Raw genomic sequence first — 24,370 nt, forward strand, 5'->3', positions numbered from 1 at the left:
TCTCCCTCCAAAGAACAGTGTGATGCCAGACCCTCCTCCCCAAATATTGCAAGTCTCCCTGCATTTCATACAGGAAAGGGGGCAGAGACAACTCCCAAAAATATGGATCACTGATTCCATTGCAGAAAGCCCTATAATACTGTATAGGAAAGATAAAGAACTCCATATGTGATTGTCTGTTGAGCATATCCCACTGTTTTATTCTGCTGGAGCAACGTAACTTCACAGCTAACTCTGCCCAAACTTACTTTTTCATATGAATTGTAATGGAAGTTGGTACAGTGGACATAGGAAGAAGACTTTTATGAATTAAGGAATAGAGATGGACTTAAAAGGTGTATCTTGCAGATAGCTAACCTGTTGAGATGCCCAGGTGTAGTGGCCTGCACAATCAGCCAAGATGTCTCCTGACACAAACTACTTTAGCCCTGATGTTAGCAGGAACATTTGTTCTCTTGTGGGGAGAGGATGGTGGGAAGATGCCCAACCGAAGCTGTTCACAACCCCAGCTGCTTATACTATTTCTTCTTACCTACATCCCTATGAGCCTTCCTCCATGCCCATCATGCCATATTACCATTTCTACCCATTCACTCTTGGGAACTACGTATCTCAAAACCTTGGGAATCATTTTGAATACAGAAGCATTGCTTCCCTCAATCTATGCCTCATTTGGATAGGAATCAAGTTTCAGCTATATAGACAAAGGATTGGTCTTTGGCATGCTGGAGAGGGTGAAAGGCAATTGGTACAAGTTTCCGTAAGTGGTGGACATGTGAATTAGTGTAGCCATTTTGGGAAAGGGTATTTACAGAAATAAGCAAAATTACAAACCAGGACATACAACGCAAGCCATGAATAGGTATTAACCATTTTTAAAGAAACCCAACTTAAATTGGTACACAAGGAACTTATCACTTTTATTCTGGTAGTAGCACAATTATTTATAGCAAAAAAACTGGCAAGGACTTGATCATATGCACGTCACACAATGGAAACAGAATGTATGGACAATTGCTTTATCTGAGCAACTAACTAGGAGACTGCGTGCTCTGAATGATGCATCTGATGCTGATGATTTTATAATGAACACCCTGATGACTGGCACTCACTAACTACAAATATAGGTTTATGGAAAATTTTGATGCATTAATATTCTGTTCTGGGGGAGGGCAGAGGAGGAGGAACCAATTGATTTGATAATGTTGATAATGTTTATGTTCATGCTTCTATTTGCGCTTGAAAATTAATTTTAAAAATTACATTATTTTAAAAATCAAGGTTATACAGTGAGATTTTAGATGGTCAAGCCTGGCGAAACCCACTAAGACTTCAGGTCACTGCAAACTCCCACCTTCCTGAAGGCAAATAGGATGAAGAGATGGGAGGCATTTTTACTCATTGATCTTGGAAACTGAAATTTCAAGCAAGAGATTATGCTACCATTGCCAAGAAAGCCACAAAATAGGCACACACAGAGCTCTGCTAACCTCTGCAGATTCAGGACACTGGAGGCAACTGAGCCCTTTTCTATCCCAGAGGAGCACTACAAATAATATAAATTACAATATATGTGTGGTACAAATATTGGCAGCAGGTGACAATCACAATACACCACCACCAATATCCTTTAATATGATCATGCTTTTATCTGTTCATATCTGGTTTTAAAATACATAATCTTAAAATTCCTGGTCTAGGTAAATCATAACTTGTTGAAGCTCTTTCAATTGAGAATATTCTCTTATGATTGTTTCCCCCCCCCCAATTAATTACACTAGTGCTTTAATGCGTTATATTAAATGTGTTAGCATTTGAAACATAACTTGTTGATTACTTATAAGCTCAATACGAGCACTTAATTGTTTTACTTAATTGGTTAACGATAACAACTTGGTTAATGATAACAAGTTGGTTTAGGTTAAGTGGTAGATTCCTTAAACTACAAAAAAAAAATGGTCCCAAATATTCACATTCAATGGTCCCAAATATTCACATTCAATGCTGTATTTATAATTGGGGTGGTGGTGAGAGAATTAAAATATATTTTATTTTATTTTTGAAATTATTTCAATGCTAATGAAATAACTTTGGAGCATGTATCCAGAGACAATTCTCCAACCAACTATCAATTCAAATCTAAAGGGAAATGTGTACAAATCTAGGTTTACTCTGAGTGTTTACTTGAATAATATGTTTGCCTGTGAAATTGTTTGCCAATGCTAAGCCTATTAGCCAGAGTTTATCTACCTCAAAAGGCTCTGCTTTACAAGAAAATGAACACAACACAAGGTTAAGGGAGACAAATCGCAAGCAGAATTAAATATGGTTTGTTGGGATTCAACAGGACTGAATTGGCAGGTTTCTTAAGAATCAATGCTAATCAGTTTCTTCTAACAGTTCAACAAAACTAATAGGAACATACATTTTGGAAGCAGCCGTAAAACTCTCTTTCTCCATTAGGGCAAGATAAAGGTATTTGCACAGGACTACTCTATGTGTATATGACAATGCTATTACAACCAAACCTCATGTAAACATGAACCCTCTCGAGGTGTTTCTTTGTCCACACAGTTAACAAGTATGGATGAGCACACTTGCTCCACTCCACCCTGTTCATTGCAGTCCTCAGTATCTTCTACAAGTTGGATGATGAACATCTGCAATGGGGAGCTCGCTCTACTCTTGTAGGCTCCTCAGTCCTGATGCTTCAGGGTTCTAAAACTCAGTAGCAGATAGTGTGATGTGGCATCTGCCATTCACCTGACCTCCGGTCAGTTGCATTTCTGCTGCTTACTAGGACAGAGGGGAAGAGGTGAGGTGGTAGGGGAGCCAATCCAGTACTCCTGCCAGTGAGTTTGCACTGTACCAACCTCACTACCATTTCACCCCAGTCAACAACACAACCTATGATAGGTCAGGTGCGTGACAGCACCTTACTGGACCACCCACTACTGCTGAAACTGGCACAAGCAGAGGAGATTCCCCATTGCAGTTGTCCTACAAGTTGCAGAAACTGTGAGTGTGCCAGTCTCTAAACAGCCTTGGCCCAGTATACCCGAAAGAGACTCTCCACTCTCATTGTTCAGCCCGGACACTGAAGTCCAGCTCTGAGGGCCTTCTGGCAGTTCCCTCACTGCGAGAAGTGAGGTTACAGGGAACCAGGCAGAAGGCCTTCTCAGCAGTGGCATCCGCCCTGTGGAACACCCTCCCATCAGATGTCAAGGAAATAAATATCTGACTTTTAGAAGACATCTGAAGGCAGCCCTGTTTAGGGAAGTTTTTAATGTTTGATCTTTAATGTTTGATCTTTAATTGTGTTTTTAATATTCTGTTGGGAGCCGCCCAGAGTCACATCTTGATTCTGTGATCTAAAGCAGTGGGGGAGCTTCAGGCCTGAGAGCCAAATGTGCTCCCCACAAGCCCTCTACTTCCAGGTCACACTCTCCACTGCCTTTCTTTGCATCCATTTAAGAGTGATTTTGTCTGGCTGGAATATGCCCTAGAGTGCCCCCACTGCATTTTGTGTGCTTGGATGCAGGACAGAGGTGTGTGTGTGTGTGTGTGTGTGTGTGTGCGTGTGTGGAAACCAGCCTACTTAGCAGAGGTAAACATTTGCATCAATTGCTCTGTTCACTTTAGGCCTGCTCCCCACTTGCATGTGCCCTGCCCCAGTCCTGGAAAAGTCTAGAAATGCATGCTGAAAAATTTCACCACCCCAGCTAGAGGGTAAAAAGAAATTGCTGCTAGATTTTTAACAGATTTTGGAAAACAGATTTCAAGATAATTGTCAATGGACCTAATAATTCACTGACAGTCACTTTCACTTTAAAAACAGCATTGAGGGGAAGTGGGAGTGGGAAATGGATGGTGATGGAATTATAGACAGCAGTCAAATTGAAGAGTTTACCATCAAGGCTACATGCCATGATACACAGAGTAAATTTCCTATTCCTTCTCCTAGCTAGGGCTCAAACCTGAATCAACAGACATACTGACAGAACCCACTTAAAGGCAAAATACTGTTGATGTGCCAGCTAAAGAAAGCAGAATCTCAAGCCTACTAGACTAATAAATGCTGCCTTCATGTTCTACTCTGCAAATCAGTGTATTCAGCAAGAGAAAATGTTTGCTATGGAAAATATCACTTTCCCCGTCTCTCCTTTCAGTGGGATTAAACCCCTGTAGACTCCAGTAACAAGCTTTGAAGAAACCTTGCAAGTTCAAGGGGATGAGCCACACATTAGATTTGACTGCACTGCTTTTTAAAATATTTATATGCAGACAGTGTTCTAATGATGAAGAGATATGGCGGATTGGAAGCAATAGGAAAATAGAACTTCCTAATAACCATCCATCATATGAATGACAACAGGAACCCCTTGCTCATTATACATGTCCCACACTCCTGAACCGGAGGAATGTTTGGTGTTCGTGAACCAACAAGAAACCTTGACCTGATTAGGTCTCCTTCTTCTCAAGGAGCTAGGCACACACACTTTCCTTCCCCCAAACAACCTTATAATTGAGAGACCCAATAGGACAACAAATAATTAGGCAACCAAGCAGAAGTGATGTGAGCTGGAATGAAGGCTGGGAAAAGCAACAACTAATAGGATGGCTCACCAGAGACAAACAACATGAAACATCCACCTACATATAACCACCTCTTGCCTTAGAAATAATTGTATTATGTCACCCTCTCCATGTCTTCCACGCTATGCAGATCACTTTGTGGAAACATTTTGAATTTAATAACCTGCATCACAGCATCACTCATTATGTCCACTAAAAAAATAAAATACAGAAGGAGAGAGAAAATAATGTAACTAGGGAAACCTGCAAAGTTTACAGCAGTAGAGAGCTCTTCAAGATAGAGTTACAAGGCCAATTGTATAATGGAGGAAAGTAAGCTTATTATTAGGTGTTCTGAGATAAATTGTTGGCATGAAAAAGAACAAAAATATAGGCTAAAATATAGTCTCACATTACTCCTCACACTAGTCCTCTCTACACTCAAAAACACCTTTACTGATACAGACTGCCTCCATAGACCTGTTAATTTACTTCCTTATGAAGATGATATGGTCCTCAGATTTCCTATCCTACATGCTCATCTAATCCCAGTAGCTGACACCCATGGAAACACCTCCAGCCTGCCAACACCCAGGTGTTGTGTGCTTACTGTCAGATTGCTGGTGAAGAAGCTGCTGGTGACCTATTCCTGGACCACAGCTGGTCCTGATGTGGTCCTGGCTTCCCTTCAGTGACCAGTGGAACCTGAGAAGGATCCTATCTGGCCCCACTGGAATGATGCCTCAGGGCCATGCTGTGTACCATGGGGCACACCAACACAACCTTGGCTACCTTCTCAGATGTCCTAGTCATATAGTGCTGTAGTGGAAACAGAAGCACCACTTCTTCAATATCCTGAATTCATGCCCCACAACCATGTAAGTCACCTGCTGTGCCTGTCTTAGCACAGGGCAAGTGGGATGGGGTTGGCAGCATGTGGTTCCCCCCCAGCCCACTGTGTAATGAACAGTTTCTCAGATATTAGATGCACTCTATCCTCCTGCCCTTAGGTGCCACCTCTTGTAGCTATAGGAATGTGTGTGCATTTGGTTGTTGCTCCCTGCTGATGCTTCAGTACCCCTCCACCACCTGTTTGCTTTCTAGCTGGAGGATGCCTTCCTTTGGTGGTGCATAACTTGGGGGTACTTGCTGTCACTTGAGGCTCAGGTGGTGGCCAAGCTGTACCCTTAGCTGGATGGACATAGCCTAACGTCAATCATCTATGCTCTGGCAACCTCTATGTTAGTTTAGCAAGTAGGTTTGTTGTTGTTTAGTCATTTAGTCGTGTCCGACTCTTCGTGACCCCATCCATGGAACAGAGCATGCCAGGCACTTCTGTCTTCCACTGCCTCCTGCAGTTTGGTCAAACTCATGCTGGTAGCTTCGAGAACACTATCCAACCATTTCGTCCTCTGTTGTCCCCTTCTCCTTGTGCCCTCCATCTTTCCCAAGATCAGGGTCTTTTCCAGGGAGTCTTCTCTTCTCATGAGGTGGCCAAAGTATTGGAGCCTCAGTTTCACGATCTGTCCTTCCAGTGAGCACTCAGGGCGGATTTCCTTAAGAATGGATATGTTTGATCTTCTTGCAGTCCATGGGACTCTTAAGAGTCTCCTCCAACACCATAATTCAAAAGCATCAGTTCTTTGGCAGTCAGCCTTCTTTATGGTCCAGCTTTCACTTGCAACTAGGTTAGCAACATGTTATACATATGAGCCACCCCAGACCCTGAAATCATCATCTGAGGCCCTTCTTTGTGTCCTTCCTCTGTTAGAGGGTCCAGAGGGTGACAACACAGGAATGGGCCTTTTCTATGGTGACTCCCTGTTTGTGGAATGCTCTCCACAGGGAGGCTCGCCTGGCGCCTTCATTCCATATCTTTAGGCACCAGGCAAAAACATTCCTCTTCTCCTGGGTCTTTGGCGAATTGAATAATCTATGACATTTTAAACTGGCGGGTGCTGGTTGTTTGTTATTGCGTTATCTATTTTTGTCTTTTTGTGATGTAAACCACTTGGTTATCCGCAGATGAAGGGTACTATAGAAAACAAACAAAACTATTTTACACCTTTTTTATTTTAATGAAATGAAGTGTGTTTTCCTCTCCTGAGTACCTAAAGGGCAGAGCAGCTGTTCCATAGGTGTAGAGGCAGCATCCTCCTCACAGCATCATTTGATTACAGGATTGGTCTGCCCAAAGCTGGCATCAAGCCTGGCGATTTGTTACTTCCCAATTTGCCAGGTCAAATTCAAGTTAACATTAAAAGAATTGAGCAATCTGGTCCGGCACAGCTGTGGCATTCCTGTCCTACAGCAAATCTTCCCCACTGCCAAGCACCAGGTTTTGAGCAACTTCTTACAAATGACAGAAGACAAGTCAAAGCCCAGTTTGAGGGCATGGCAGGCATGTTACAAACTCAATTGCAACAAGGGATGTAATTACCCTTTATCCTTCTAAGGCAGAAGCATCTTGCTTCTTCTTTTTATTGACATTCCAAAGCATATTTGAAAAACAAGAAATCTACTTTTTAACTAGATTTCCAGAAGATATATATCACTTTTTTTTTCCTTCAGAGAGAGGAAGAGGATTGTATTTCCCAAAGTCAGGTTTATTGATTAGTCTTCTAAGTACATTATAAAACTAAAAGACATGTTCACTAACGGCTGTATATACGCTGACTCTGCAGACCACTCGAGATCGTATGGGATATATTTTCACCTTCTAAAGGCCCATGTTCAAGGTCACTAAGGCTATTTCTGGTGAGCTTTAATATCATACTTCTGCACGTGCTAAATCCTAGATATTACGCTATTGACTTACAAAAGAATGACTTTTTTTCAGCTTGACTACTTTCCATTCACGGAAATTTATCGTCTTTGCTTCAGTGCTTTTATTGGAGGCACTCGGCAAAGTGGGAAAGCTCCAAATGAATTTTGCAGGTACCCGTTTATGCAGCAACAAAGTGCAACTTTTCTGGAATGCATTTCTTCAAACTTTTTCTGACCCAAGATAGAAACTGTATTCGTAGAATGGGGTGGGGGGGTGGGGGATGTGTGATATCCTTTCTGCACAATGAGCTCTCTGGCACCAAGGTGCCCTCCACACATTGCAGAGAGCAGATAACCCAAGCAGAGATTACACATAAAGAAGTGTTGTCACACCATTAATCCAGCTGCCTCTGTACTGTCTGTCTAGTTTTCCTTGCAAAGGCTCTTTGGGGTCTCAAGCAGAGCACTATTTCCCGAGATCTTTTGACTGGGGATGCAAGATACCAAAAGATTAGGGCTTAAGGAAAGCCCCATTCCCTTTTAAAGGCAGCCAAAGGACAGAATATTTTTCACCAAATGTACAAAATTTCCAGACAGGAAGCAGTGATATATAAATGTATCACTTGATAGGAAGTGGTAGAAATAGCAGCAGCTTATGAATGGAATCACCTCCTCAACAAAATACAGCTGTGCTTTCAGTGCTTACTGAAGACCTCTCTGTTCATCCAGACACTGTCATGCATTTTAATGTGATGGTTTTATTGGAATTTTATTGCACTGTTGTGAATCATCCTGGTATTGTTGATGAGGGTAAGAATAGAAACCTTCAAAATAATTATCTGTCAGGGCTGCCTCTAGGTCCCAGCTCACAGAGGACCAATGCCAGGCTGATATTATGTACAAAAGTCTTTATTGAAGTATAGTTTCCATTTTAAAGCTAGAGCGTGCAACCCTACGTCTAGACTCTAGATCGGCGAAGTCCTATCTGAATCACTTCCCCTTCCGCACCAGTTTAAGATCCTAGCCCTGCTCCACCTTCTGCGCTGCTCTCTCCTCCTCTGGGTCCTCCTGCCCTCTGGGGCATTGCCCTTCCTGGACTCTTCCGACGCTGAGTCGCTTAGCTCCTCCCCTTGCCTCCGGCGTGCTTTAGGACCCGGTTCCCAATCCTCACTCTCTGCTGTCCCGTGCTCCTGTACATTTGAACTTGCTTCTCGCGCCAACCCAGTGACCTTTCTCCTAACCGTTACACTGCTTCTATCACTGCTTCCCTCTTCCGTGACACTGGCCGGATCTGACCTCCCCTCCGTTGTATGACTCTCTGAGGAAGGCGTGGTCAGCTCTGCCTCGTCTTCTCTCCCTGGTGGGGGAAGTACTGGTCCCGATGCCTGGGACCCTTCCCCCCCACTCTGCTCTGGTGGGGAAGCTGGTCCTGATCTCCAACTACTACTCTGGGAGTCCCTGCTCCCCCCTTGCTCCTGGGGCGTTCCCCTTGGGACCCCCCTACCCCTGGCCACTGGCGCTCCCTTCTGTGAATCTTCCGATTCGCTGGAGAGGCTTATGGAATCCCTCGGACCACTGTCTCCTCCTACACTGCCCTCTGATTCCTCGCCCTCGCTCTCCATCTCCCATCTTCCCTGTGCCTCTGCTCCTGAGCCCCTGACATTATCTAATTTAAACTTGTATGTTTCAGACGGTGGTCCCAGCAAGAGGAAAGGGTTGTAATTCAGTGAAGCTTTTGCTAGGCAGACTCTAGGGACCTTCAGACAGGGCCCAGGAGAGGAGGGTGTAGGGGGTGCATCATATCCCTGTCCGGGGTTAAAAAGGGGTGTGTGGAAGCCAAAGAAGGGAAGCCAGAAGTTCCTGGGAACTCAGAAACTACTTGCATATATTGTGTGAAGAGTAGCATCTACATTCTGTGTAAACCAACATGAAACACTATGACACTTCTTCTCCCGCCCAATTCCTCTTCTGCCAACTGCCTACTTCTTCCAGAGAATCCAGAGAGTTGGCACTGAAGTCCCGTGAAAGATGGTGCGAGAAGATGGACTTGCTTTTCCTCTCCTGCAGGTGACTCACTCTACCTACTGAGGGGACTGCCATTTGCCAGTGAAGGGCAGCAGGTGTCAGTGCTAACACGCAGGGGTCAGCAAACTTTTTCAGCAGGGGGTCAGTCCACTGCCCCTCAGACCATGTGGCAGGCCAGACTATATTTTTTTTGGGGGGGGGAATGAATGAATTCCTATGCGCCACAAATAACCCAGAGATGCATTTTAAATAAAAGCACACATTCTTCTCGTGTAAAAACACCAGGCAGGCCCCACAAATAACCCAGAGATGCATTTTAAATAAAAAGACACATTCTACTCATGTAAAAACACACTAATTCCCGGACCGTCCGCGGGCCAGATTGAGAAGGCGATTGGGCCGCATCCGGCTCCCGCGCCTTAGTTTGCTTACCCAATGCTAACAGCAACTCGCCTTCGAGCTGAGGAGGGCGAAACAGCGCATTGCCACCATTTTCATCATGAACTGGTGAAGAGTTGACTATGTATGTTGAAATTATCTTTTCCAAACAACTCTCCTAAAAATCAAGAGGTAGTTAATATTTGCACTGATGCAAATTATATTTGTAAAGCTATAATAAAAGCAAAACAACAACAACCCACTAAACAAATTTTAAGAAAAACCACCTCTAAGATATTTCATTGTGCTTTGCTTTATTAATACTATGAATAGAAAACTGGATAATTATTCTCTGTATATTTTAATTTGGCGTTTTCTGACAAAAGGTGTTGTTAATTTGGAATTAATGGTTAATCTAAGAAACAGCGTTGCTTAGATATAACAAACAAAGAAGCATTTTACAACTGAGTACAACTCAAGTTTTTTCGGCCAACTTGCAACAAGCTGAGCACTTGCTGCATTGTTGTTGTTTTGATCAAGCAAGCACAGCTTTGTGATTCTTTTATTTATAATATCGTTTACAAATAAAATTGAAACTGACAGAAGGAATGGTGAAGTCTGGAGAACATTTTTAAAGTTGAGCAGAGGCAATAGCAGACCTACATTTTTGAGGCCCTGAAGCTTGAACTGTTTTGGAGGCCCTTTTGCAAACACAATGAGGTCTGGGTGGCCACTGTTATCTTCTTCAATGGGATTGTTTTCAACAACCTTTAAAACATCTTTGCTACTAACTCTCAAACTTTGGGATAATATATAGAGCAACAAAAAATAATCAAATTGACTCATTCGCTGAGACCCATCTATGAGTCTTAGCTCTATACTCAGTAAAAGCTGAGATCTCAGCAAGAGGTGCCAGAACTCACCATGAACACCGCCCTTGTTCTTTTATAATGGCAACAGTGCTCACCTGAGAGATGCCAGAACTGAGTTCCGGCTGAAAGAAAAGCCTTGGTCCCAAAAGCAGTAAGAACATGACTCATCAGAGGTTCCGGTCAGGAGAGAAAGAGATTGGTTTGGGACAGTTTTGGAATCATGGAGAAGCCTGCTAGAAGAGGGCTTGAAGAATGGAGCTGGTGGTTCTCAAGAATGAGAAGCCATGCTGTGAGGTGATGGTGGTGATTCTTCAATCAGGTATAATAACAATAATAATTTATTATTTCTACCCCAGCCACTCTGGGTGGCTTTCAACAGAACATTAAAGACAGAATAAAACTTCAAACATTAAAAACTTCCCTAAATAGGGTTGCCTTCAGATGTCTTCTAAAAGTCGGATAGTTGTTTATTTCCTTGACATCTGACGGGAGGGCATTCCACAGGGCGGGCGCCACTACCGAGAAGGCCCTCTGCCTGGTTCACAGGTAGCACAAGCCAGCATCAAACAGCAGTCTAACCACAGGGAGAATTTCAGTAGGCAGTCCTTGTAACATCTGAACCATCACTGAAGTAAGAAGCAGCAGAAAGAGCTGGAAGAAGAGGGGAAATGCTATATAGTATCTAATCCTGGTTTGGCAGGGATGAAGGTTAGGGAAATCTTGCCTGAAGGAAAACCTATTGAGAGTTTATTTAGCTGAGGAAAACTCTTAAGAACTGTAACAAGCAAATTTAATCTTGTTTAACTAAGAACCGTACAATTAAGCAATCTTATCCTGCCATCTGAAAGGCAACACTTTATTCCCTTAGGTAAACAATTCTCTTAAATACGCCATATCAGTTTTGTTCATCTTAGAACAGCTTGTCTCTTGTGGTGGTGTCAATCTCGTGTCAATGCCATCTGAACCAAGCTCTTAGGCTTTATATTGGGTTTATTTTGGCAGCAAGGGTCAAACCTTCTCTAGCTAATGAAGCATTCCCTAGCGGAGACAGTCTGGGAAATGTGGCAGGGAGTTTTAAGCCTCAAATGCCATTAAAAAGGGAGGTACCCGCTTACTTTCATTATAAGCACCCTAAAATTGTGCCTAGAACCGAGGTTGCTGCAAGTGTCAGGATTTAAGTTCCTCCTCCTGTTTGGCTTTTAAAAAAACTTCCGGGCTCCCAGGTTCCGGGCTCCCAGGCTCCAACAGCAACAACAAAGCAAGCAAGCCTGATTAAGAACTTTTGTTTTTAAATTTATTATTATCATTATTTGTATTTATATAGAAAAATAAAAACTTACTAACAAATATCATTTTTGTCCAAACTAAAACATTAATCTAAAGGCAAAAAGGAGAAAGAAAAGAGGAGAAAAGAAAAAAGAAAGAGGAAGAGATAGAGAAAAAAGAACAGAAAGAGAGAAGGAAAAAGTTAAGAAGCTAAAGAACTTCCGATTATTCATTCAAAGAACAAATAAACCTTATTCATTTCATCCACTCCAGTATAACACCTAATAAAGCCACTTTCTATTAATCATTATCTTTAATCCTCAAATTGAAATGTCATTATTTCCTTTTCTTTTTCATGCAAAAAGTCTATGGGAGGTTTCCAACCTTTAGTAAATGTTGACAATGCACAAAGATGGAAAGACTCATCATTACCAACAATTGCTAAAATTAGTGGAATAAGCTAAAATGGCGAAACTGACATATTTAATCTGATTAAGAACTTTTCCATGTACTAGAAAAAGTAGCAAAGCAGAAATCCTAGCTGTCCGTGTAATTTGGAAGCTTTGTTCAGAATTCAAAATAAGGTGGTAGTGGGAAACAACACAAACCAGAATTCCAAGAAGAAATGGCACTTTAAAGTATTTTATACATAATAACTGCAGGGAACATTATGAATATTAATGCAGCTTAAATACTACATATGTATTTTCTTTTTTGGCATTAATCTTTGCCTGCTATCAGTCGATTACCCACACCATCGGTTACGCACGAAATTACATTTTTAAATCTAAGCCTGTGTAAACACAACTATCTTTCCAAAAGAATATGCAAACACAAAAACTTTCTAAACATGCAGCATTCAGCAGATTAATGTTCCAGAGCATTAATTCCAGTGGAAAGCTAAATCCCAAACCAGCTAATCGTGCTAATCGTACTGCACTCTATCTGGTGTCAAACGACAAGCGTCTGGATTTTAGCTACGCTGGCATTTGCTCATGAAAATTGGTGAAGGGGGAAAGAACAAAAGAACGACAAAGTTCCCTCTGGGCTAAACAGAAGAAGTAACAGCAGAAACAATAGCAGCTTGTTGTTATGGGAGTTTAAGAGTCAGGGCTCTGTAGTTAATTGGCTTGCTCTCACTAGTAGTTCGCGTCGCTCCAAGAATGGAAATTAAGATCAAAGAGAAAATGGAAACTTTTAAAAACAAATTAACAGGGTCAGACACTGGGACACAACCAAGACTTTCGGGTGCCTGAGGCAAAGGACAAGATGGTGACCGTACATTCAAAGCATGACAGTACCACTTTAAGCAGACATGGCTTCCTCCATGGAATTCTGGGAGCTGTGGTTTGTTAGGGGAGCTGTAAGTTGTTAGGGGACTCCTATTCCCCTTCCCAGGGTTCTGGGGGAAGAAGGTTTGATCAGCAAACCACTAAAACTTGTGATCCATTGCAAGATCTGAAGGAAGACCATTTCCCTCCCTGAATAAGCAACCCTGTAGCCCAGAGTTGCCTAAACTTGAGCCTCCAGCAATTTTTTGGACTACAATTCCCATCATGCCTCACCACTAGTCCTGCTAGATGGGCATGGTGGGAGCTGTAGTCCAAAAACAGCAGGAGACCCAATTTGGGAAACCCTGCTGTAGCCTATGTGGCTAGTCAAGCACAAAGACCAGCTCCTCCCTCTGCAGATTCAAGTCAGGTCCAAGGATGCAGCAGTTGCACAGCATCCACACCTGTCCCACATTCTCCAACTCCTTCAGGGGTGGGGGCTTTCAGGAAACCACTATGGACTAAGAAGTATCCCGAAATGCAAAATTCTTTCCCATCTGACAATTGGAAAATGATACTCAAAGATTGGCCCAAAGTGTCCCCCCAGTTGTTCAAAATTCAGCCGAGCCGCTGAGCCACAAATCCCTCAAGCGCAAATGTCTTTGTGTACAGATAGTCGTTGACTGCTTGGGAAATGGCTTTAACCTGCGCTTGAAAAGGAACCTTTCACGTTGAAACCCCACGTGGTGATTAATGTAGCTATTTCCATTCCTTGCAGAGCACAGTATGTTCAAAAGGATAATTAGCACAGCAAGGAGTTCTACACCTCAATACGGCCTCTGCAATGCAGACATTTTAGCTATATTACAGTGCAGCAGCTACCCCCCCCCCAAAAAAAAGTCTAATGAGAAGCAGATACTCATAAACCATCAAAGTATTCTTTTTGACAAAATAGCTACAGACAGTGCAGACAACGCTCGGCCATTATATAAATATCGGTGTGATGACAGAGTTGTTTGTTTTCTGAAAGATTTTCAGAATAGAAAATGGCCTTCTCCTGATCCTTGTGTCAGAACCTTCAGAATTAAGTGCAGCTCATATAGTCATTCAAGTGACAAGGAAGCAATGTGGTCATGTTTCTTAGCCGTGGGGATATTTCAAATCGTACTAATAGCACAATACGAAGCGCAGGATGGCCGTGATGTTTGCATCACAATATGGCACAGGGCTGATTCACATATGCATGGGCATTGCACAGCACAATGGCACTGGATGAGGTACAGCTGGAAACTGACATCATTGAAATGTGTGTGTGAAAGCAGGTTTCTGCACCCACAGTTATGTATTTGGATACACATCTGCAGTGCCATGCTTGTCCCAGCTTAATTGAACCGGCTGCATGCGTAACTAACTTCTGAATCAGTAGAGTCGGCTCAGGTGCTAGGCCTGGAAGTGGTGATGGGTTGGAAGAGTTTTCAATAAGATTTATGATCATCAGGGATTGGGATAGCCATGGGAGCAGTCTTGAGTTGTGTTTTAGACCAGGGTTTCCCAAACTTGGGTCTGCAGCTGTTTTTGTTTTTTTTTTTAATAATATTTTATTTGGGTTTTTCAAACTTAAATGCAAAAATAAAAAACAGTATAACATATATCATAACATCTTTTCATAACATCTTTGGACTTCCTCACGCCTCCCGCTCCCATTTGCATCATTGCCAATTCTTGCCAGCAATTTATCATCTTGTTTACACTCTTATGTCAAATTCATTTAAGTATAATCTATAAATTCTCCAGAAGGTTTATAATTTTTCCTCAAATTTACTTGTCATCTTAATTCTCACTAATTTAGTGGTGCACAATTATTTATGATCTGCAGCTGGTTTTGGACTACAACTCCCATCACCCCTCACTAGCAGGACTGGTAGTCAGGGGTGATGGGAAGTGTAGTCCAAAAACAGCTATAGACCAAGTTTGGGAACCTGTTTAAGTACCCAAAACGGATGCTCTTCTTGCTGATGCTCTGCTTGCTGATGCTTCCTCTTTCACTTTTATGTACCTTTCAAGGGGGAGAAAAAGGTGACCAGTCCCACCCACCCATTATAAAGAAGGCGATGAGCAGAAGGTTGGAACAGAGGTTTTGTAGGCTCAGGGAAAATTTGCAGAGGCACCATCACACTGTGGTAACAACCCCAAACTCGACATACCAATGATCCCATAAAGCAACTTCCTATTTTCCTAAACCAACTAGACCCATGACATTGCATTTCTTTAAATTCCAAATTATTGAAAACAGGTGCTCGCAACATTGCTCACTTTTTGGTCCTGGCCACTTTTAAGTGAACCCCTTACAGAACACCAAAGAAGCAATATTCACTTATGAGGCCGCCTCCTATGCTGCACAAACCCATAAACTGCTCATATGCTGCCAGAAGCTGAATATTCTGTCATATCTTTACCACATAGTAGTGAAGTCAGAACAATTCTTTAGACCTACCTCGGTGCTTCCAGAACTTTCCTTCAGAAACTTCAAGCTGACTGGAGTGATTGGTTGCTTCATAAAAGACATTTGCTTCCTGTGCAGCAGAAAAATGCTTACTCATTTTTCGAGAAAGTAAGTGGAAACTGCCTCAAGAGGGGGTGTTCATCAGTTTCTTGCTAGTAAAGCTGACATGATTGCCTCTTTACCTGCTGATATTACTTTGCACCTGAAAAGATGAAAATGTAAATGACACATTTTGCAAAAGCACATTTTCAGAAGAACCTGGCGCTCTTTGAAGATCATCTACTTGGGATATGCCTGCATTTTCCTTAATCTGTTCAAGGGGGCCAGAAATTGGTAAGGCAATATCCACTATTGGTCAGGCAATTTGACAATGAGATGACACATTCTGTGGTTTCTAAAATGAGTCTAAAATCCAAATACATTTTTTCCTCATGCAGACAGCGCTTCCAGCTTCTGGCATGAAGATTTACAGATGGGGGAAAAACTCAGCCATGGCTGATGATGAAGCAGGTGCTCAGACAAAGTTAAAAGGCTTTCTGCAAACTTATTTTTTCCCCTATTATAAATGATTTCCCAGAATTGTTAAACATTTAAAAACAATTATTTTAAATAAATGATCCCCCAAATTGTGCCTTGCTCATGTTGCCATAATGAAAATATTTTAGTAAAGCACTTCAGACAAAAATATAATCATAAAGTAATTGTGGCAAGGCATTGTTAATTCTGTGTACTGCATGGATTAGGGCCCATTTGTTGCTGGATCTAAATTTTCATCAGACCCAGCCCAGGGATGATGGAATTGCCCATTCAGATATTGCTGAACTACAACAGTTTCCTCTATTGCAAGGTAATTCATACATTCTTCTCTGTGGATTGTGTGTGTGTGTTTAAAAAGTTAAATACATTATAATGGGAATAAATGATCACCCTGCACAGGGCTTTCTTTTGCAATTTGAGAAGCCCTTCCTTAATATCAGTTGTCATGTACCACCTACACACTATGAAAAGGCAATTTGATTATGATTCATTATGGCTAAATTGTGTTAAAGTGTTTGATAGTTAGCCAGACCATAGCTATCACCCTGTCATAAACCTTAACAAGATTAAATTCCCATCCCAGCTGTTCATTTCCTACAGGTATGTGTCAGAAAAAGTTCTGAAAATTTACAATGCAATTCTATGCACGTGCACTCAGAAGTAAGTCCCTCTGTGCTTTACTCCCAAGCAAGGGTGTATATGGTTGTAGCACTCTGGATCTTCAGGTTGCAAACACATTTCTGCCTGTTTTCAACTGGAGAAAGGAATTTAGACAGACTATTAGTGGGGCAGGAGAGCTGAAAATAATGCCAATATATTTCACATCTGGCAACCAATGCACTCCTTTGGTTTCAGATAATACATGGGTAAAAAGGTAAAGGGACCCCTGACCATTAGGTCCAGTCGCGGCTGACTCTGGGGTTGCGGCGCTCATCTCGCTTTATTGGCCGAGGGAGCCAGCGTACATGGGTAGAAGAGTCTAAAAAGCACAGGGCACAAATTGTCATAGCCCTCTAGGAGGCTCACTTTGGTCAAAACTGAGTACACACTTCTAGAGTTAATGCTAAATACAATGCTTTTGGTAAATGAGCCACCATAGCCATGAAAATTTGTGTCCCAGGCTTCTTAGACTTGTCTACCCATGTACTATCTGAAACCCAAGAGGTGCACTGCTTGTCAGATGTGAGCTTTTTTCAGCTCTCCAAGCCCACTATATAATTTACTCTAATTCCTCTTTGATGATCCTTTGAAAGATGCATGTGGCTTTCCTTCACAACGAACGAAACAAAATACCCTGTGCTTCACAGAAGGGTTGTACAATAGTGACCACAAGCTTTGGGGGGCAGCACAAAAAGAGAGAGAGGAAACACATCATATCCAGTCATCTTACATCTTGGCTTATGCTTTTCAGAGTCTGACACCAGCCTGGCCCCAAACAATCCATGATCCAAAATCATGACCACAAAGCAGTGATTGCATACTTTTAACTAGGAAGTATATTTCGACTTTGATAAGATGTCCAGGTTCCCCAGCAAGAGGATGTAATTATACAACACTTAAAATGCTCATTCAACCAGAATCAATTTATCAACTTCCTGGGAACATGGCAGAGTTGCCTAAGCACCCATTCACCATAGTTAAAAAACTGAATAAGGTGGAAATGTGGGCCTCTATGATCCAAAAACAGAGTTCATTTTATTAAATGTATTAAAACTGTATCCCATTCCTCCTCAAGGAACAACTGTTATCCATTCTATAACCCTGTGAGGTGAAAAGCTTTGTTTTGTAAGGAAGCTAGGAGGGTGCTTGTGAAACATGCACCACTCATAAACGCCATCTCCAACTCCTCGAAAGATTCCATCAACGGTGTCTCTGAAGAATTTTACACATCATTTGGGAAGACAGGCAAACTAATGCCAGTGTACTGGAAGAAGCAAAGATCACCAGTGTCAAAGCAATGATTCTTCAACATCAACTTCGTTGGACTGGTCACGTTGTGAAGATGCCTGATGATCGTCTTCCAAAGCAACTACTCTATTCTGAACTTAAAAATGGAAAGCGTAATGCTGGTGGTCAACAAAAGAGGTTTAAAGACTCTCTCAAGGCAAATCTTAAAAAATGTAGTATGAACACCAACAACTGGGAAACACTGTCTTGTGAATGCTCTAATTGGAGAACAGCCTTTACCAAAGGTGTTGTGCGTGTTGAAGACACTCAAACTCCGGACAGAGGGGATAAACGTGCTAAGAGGAAGGCAAGTTTGGCAAACCCTCACTGTGATCAACTCCCGCCTGGAAACCTATGTCCCCACTGTGGAATGATGTGTGGATCCAGAATTGGCCTCCACAGTTACTTACAGACTCACTGTTAAGGCTGTGTTCATGGAAGACAATCTTACTTGGCTACAAGTAATTGCCAAAGAAGAAGAAGAAGCTCTCTGTTATAGTCAGAAAATGTTTGCTTTCAGATCAGGTTTAGGAGTGATGCTAGCTGGCACACTTTCAGTAGCTCCTCATGCATCTTTCATTGAACACCTGAAGAGGTCTATAGTCTCCTCTAAAAATCCAATTTATCAACATTGTGAATGGAATCATTAAAATAAGGAGGCTTTTCCCAGCTCAACTATCTTGTCTCATGTATTAGCCCTTCAGCCCCCTCACATCAACAATCAATGCAAGAAGGTGGTGAGTTGGTTAAGCACTTTTTGACCCTGGGAAACTGAAAATAACCCTAATCACAGAAGTGCCACATTTGGAACATGCTCCCTATGTAAAATGAAGCCTATGACCTTTAGTAGATTGTATCAGAAGGAGTGGTAGGGAGAATCACAAGAGGAGAGGAAGTGTGACTGCACAGGAGACAAGAAGATGGTGAATTGGTGGCTCTCCAGATGTTGGCTCCAACTTCCATAAGTCCCAGGCAGCATGGCCAATAGGATGGAGGGTGGAAGACCACAGAATCTCCAGCCCTGCTGCAAAGAGTTAGAATTTGGGTCTGAAAGGTTCCCACATTAGACTGCAGTCCTAAACATACCAAGGAGAAGGCATGGAGCAGAAATTTGATTCAGATCAAATTTAAAGGCATGGCCTACATAATCTGCATTTTCCAAAACAATATGTAAATAAAATACAGCCACCCTTCAAAATTCACACTTCTCCAAATTTTGCAATGCAGCTCTGCAGTCTAGGAATGTGTACAAAAATGCATATACCAAGGTAAAGTGTGCACAAAAAGGTATTTATGTGTGAAAATAACTTACAGAAATGCAATTAATTAGGAGAGATTTCTTCCGGGGGGGGGGGGGGGACACTGTATATTAGGCCAAATTACATGTAAAATGTGTATTAGGAGATATTTGCACTAAAATGTGATGAATTTTCATGAGGACATTAAAAAGAATTGCAAACTGATAGAGGAAAAATAAGAAATAGAGAAACAGAAATAGACACATTTGCCCACTCCTAGTAGGAAAAAAAAGCCCCATTGAGCACAGTTGGATTTCTATGTAAACATGCATGGGGTAGGGCTGTTAACAATTGCAGTCATGCAACTGTTTGCCGATGCTTTTCTAACCAGTTAGTTTTACACATAAAATCCTCCTCCAGTTACATAAGTTTTTAGCATTGTAGGTGCATTAGTACATAATTTATTGTGAACCCACAACCAATGACTGCTTGAATTATACACAATGGTCACTGGGCATTTGGAGCAGCAAACTTGCCGTCCATGAACAGAAATACATTTGATGGGACCCGGCATTTTTCCAAGGGAAATATAATGGATCATAACAGTTTTCTGAAAGCTTTATTATTCTGTACTATGACTGGCTATGCAGTCAGTCCCATTTATTTAAAAGTACACTGGAACCAAATCTGCAGGCATTTAAAGAAGTTAAAGCAGATTACATAAAATGAGAGGAACAAAAGTACTTAGAAGTCAGCCTAAAATTATTGTCTTTAGAAGTTTTCAAACTGAGACTCAGCATTTCTTTCAGTAAGTCAAAACTATCATTTCTCCCCAGTTATCTGGCATCTTCACTTTCAACCAATTTCTTCCTATTGATCAGAATTAAATCTAGAACAAGGGTTGCTATTTCATTTCATTTTCTTTTCTTTTATTACAGTTGGTGTATTTTCTTCCTTCCTATTACCCCCTTTTCTTTCTTTCTTTCTTTCTTTCTTTCTTTCTTTCTTTCTTTCTTTCTTTCCTTCCTTCCTTCCTTCCTTCCTTCCTGCTTTCTTTCATTATCAATCTACTTTACCTGGCAGCAGGTTTCAAACAGGAGTCTTTCTCAATCCCACTTGGAGATCCTAAGGAGTGGATTTAAGACCTTTGGCATGCAAAATTGATCAACTGAGAGAGTGTTTTTACTAAAGCTCTCAAAGCCCTGGCATTGTTAACCATGCTGCACAATATCTGCAACTCCTAGATAAGATGGTTTGCACCTGTGATGGCTGATTGGGGAAAGCCAAAGGGAAAACCAGGAGGCAGGATCAAGTCAGAAATCAGGACCAAATAGAAGGTAGAATAATCAAGGACACAGGAACATTGCAGAGCTCAGGAAGACAATGTGGCTCATGCAAAGCTCAGCTGAAAAAGGAATCTCTTTACATTTCATCCTTCCCAGAAGAACCTAGTGGTTAACCTGTGTCAGCCTAGTGGCTGAAGAAGGGGGCCACCTGCTGTTCAGAAATTCACTACATGGGGCAGCCACACATAGATCCAGCAACTCCTGAAACTGAGAAATGTTGTGTTGGAAAACAGCCTGAAACATCAGCAAGAATGTGTTGCACTGATAGCACTACTCAGTGCTAGCAGTCACTGCATAACTAACTAGTGTTGCAGCTGCCACTACCAAGGAGAGAATTACTATGGTAACTGCTGCATCACAGCATGAGCCTATCACAGTGGCGTGATTCAACGATGCTGGATCATTTGAAGCTGAATTTCTTTCTTTTTTTAAAAAAAATATTTTTATTAATTTTACAGGATACAGAGATACAGAAAAGAAAAACAGATAAAAGAAAAAGAATATAAAAGTTTCAAATTTCCGTAATCCTTTTATCAAATCTACTGGACTTCCCCACATCCTCCAGACCTTGCATTATTTATAATACAAACTTCAGCAATTTGTCATCTTATTTCATAACTTATTGTATCTTTCAATTTATCATGTTATCAAATTCCAAATATTGTACACCAATTCTTATATATTTTAATTAAAACACAATAAAATTATTTCCTAATTCCACCTCAAATTTCTTGTACCTTAATTTTCATTTCACCTAATTGCTATTGCTGGGGCTAAGATTTCCTAAAAGGTGCATTTTCTTAGCATTCATACAACTTATAATGTTTTTGTAGATAGTCCTTAAATTTTTTCCAGTCCTCTTCCATTGTTTCTTCTCCCAAGTCTCGGATTCTGCCAGTCATTTCAGCCAATTCCATATAGTCCATCAACTGCGTCTGCCATTCCTCCAGCGTGGGTAAATCTTGTGTCTTCCAATGCTTTGCGATGAGAATTCTTGCTGCAGTAGTAGCATACATAAAAAAGGTTCTATCCTTCTTTAACACATTCTGGTCTACAATGCCCAGAAGAAAGGCCTCCGGTTTCTTAGGTAAGGTATATCTAAATACCTTTTTTAGCTCATTATAAATCATCTCCCAGAAGGCCCTCACTTTCGGGCATGTCCACCAGAGGTGAAAGAATGTCCCTTCCGCCTCCTTACTGAAGCTGAATTTCTTTCAATCTTATTTAATTTATTTACTTATGAAAATATTTATTTACTTATCTATTTACTTTATATACTTATATATTTATTTCATTAAAAACATATACGTGGTTTACAAAAATACATAAAACCATACAGTAACCATATTGGTTGCCATCTGTCTCGGAAGACAATAGCGGAGTGCGCCATCGGGCATTGTTGAAGAGCTACAGCACCTGCTTTGGCTATAGAAGAGAGACATGCTTTATTGCAGCTGGGGCACATGAAGACATCTGGTTGTGCTGATGCAGGTGTACCATGGCATTTCTTCTTTCTGTGCCCCTCCCAGCAGTTATTACTCCTCTGGTCACTGATGTGGATGCAGAACCTGATTGTCTCCAGGCACTGTGGTCATCTGCAAGGGATTCACACATGGCAGGGCTGATGTTGCCAGCCTTTATGTCACATTTGCAGCCACCTTTGTAATGCAAAATTGCGTTGCCAGTGGGACTGGTGCCTGAAGCCAGCTCCCCATAGGACACGTCCTTGGAGATCCTGCCATCTTCCATTCTGTGGGCATGACCAAGCCAGTGAAGATGTCGCTGAGACAGGAGTGTGAATATGCTGGGAATGTGGGCTTTGCACTGTGATGCCCAAAATCTTCCCAACGCAGAACATATGGAAAGTGCTGAAGCGTCGCTCCTGATGGTGTAAGTTGCCCATGACTCACTTCCATAAAGCAGCATGCTCAACACTCAAGACTGGCAGACCTTCATTGGTCATCAGCATCACATTCTCCCATACCGTTTTGGAGATGCAAGCCATTGCTGTAGCTACCTTGTCAATACGCTTGTCCAGTTAACCACTGACGGAGAGGTTGATAGTGTTGGAAAACTAGCCCCCGCGGGAGAGGCTGGCAACTCTCCCAGGCTCCCGGGCTAGTTTACCGGTGATCTTCCTGGCTGGCATCCCCGCATGTCCAGGGTAGATCTTAATAGGCGACATTTCCCAGCATGGAAAATGCACACACCCTCCCTCCTTGCATACCAGCAAGAGAAAGGAGATAGTCAGAAAGTCTAATTACATCTCTTTATTTCTGACTTTACAGCACTACAGAAAACATGACCGATCAGCTCAGTCTCCATCGAGCAAGAGACTCAAACTTCCTTTACATACGCAACAGGAAGGTCTCATATTACACACTGAACAAAGCTTTGTGAAGCCTTTGAACTTCCGGGAAGATTCTTTCCCACAGCTAGCCACATCATGTGATGTTTTCACTGAGCTGCCAGTTTGCAGCTGCGTTGTATTCATATCGTAACAGATAGTTCTGGTGGAGCCCAGGTAAACAAAATCGTCTCCCACCTCAAGCATATGCTGATGCATGGAGTGCTAGCGACATCCTGACCCAGAAATGTTGGTCTTCATCAGGCTGGTGGTAAGGCCAACCTTCACACAGGCTTGGGCAAAACAACTGATGAGACTCTATAGAACTTCCTCAGTGTGCTGTCAAGGCTGCATCGTCTACAAACCACAGCAAAAAACATTGCCTGCAGCATAGGTCTGGCTGAATAGAAAAGTTTTCAGCAAGCATTTCAAAGCTGAAACCTTAATGCATCCATAACAAAAGCACAGGGTTCACTTTATATACTAACTCAATTAATTTTCTTCTGTTAAGATATAGTTTTAGAGGTTTCCAATTATAGGCTCATTTCTCATATTTATTGCACATTAACACCCAGTTGTATCTGACTCCTTTGCCTTTTGCCTCGCTTTCTCTTTAAACACCTGAGTAAATTTCCAAACTCTTACCGTGTAATGTGTAATCACTTTATTCACACCAGCATTTGTCAGTCACATACGGTATTCAAAAGAAAGACTGAGGTCTTGAGGTTACCATTGAGATATGGAGACTGGAGCATTAGGAATCACACACTCAACTCTTCATCCTAGTTATCCTCTAGGACGGGGTCACCAACCTTTTTCAGCTGTGGGGTGGTCTACCGTCCCTCAGACTATGTGGTGGGCCAGACTATATTTTGGGGGGTGGGGATGAACAAATTCCTATGCCCCACAAATAACCCAGAGATGCATTTTAAATAAAAGGACACATTCTACTCATGTAAAAACACGCTAATTCCCAGACCATCCGTGGGCCGGATTGAGAAGGTGATTGGACCGCATCTGGCCCACAGGCCTTAGGTTGCCTACCCCTACTCTAGGAGCTGCACTGTCAGTGATGTCCATGCAGTGCCAGATCTATTTTATCCAAACCTATTTTTTAAAATAAGGGACGCGGGTGGCGCTGTGGGTTAAACCACAGAGCCTAGGACTTGCTAATCAGATGGTTGGCGGTTTGAATCCCCACGATGGGGTGAGCTCCCTTTGCTTGGTCCCTGCTCCTGCCAACCTAGCAGTTCGAAAGCATGTCAAAGTGCAAGTAGATAAATAGGCACCGCTCCGACG

General features: G+C 42.0%; 1 protein-coding gene across 2 annotated transcripts in view; it reads right to left on the reverse strand.

The window, feature by feature from the left end:
- Positions 1 to 24,370, reverse strand: part of ZNF385D (zinc finger protein 385D) — a 583,216-nt gene that overhangs the window by 507,374 nt on the left and 51,472 nt on the right. For both annotated transcript variants that reach the window (XM_081882143.1, XM_081882152.1), the window contains exon 3: positions 15,648 to 15,858. The gene's annotated coding sequence lies outside the window, so the exon portion shown is untranslated. The remainder of the gene's footprint in view (positions 1 to 15,647; positions 15,859 to 24,370) is intronic.

This window comes from Podarcis erhardii (genome assembly GCF_964252035.2).
Source record: "Podarcis erhardii genome assembly, chromosome: 12".
NCBI lineage: Eukaryota > Metazoa > Chordata > Lepidosauria > Squamata > Lacertidae > Podarcis > Podarcis erhardii.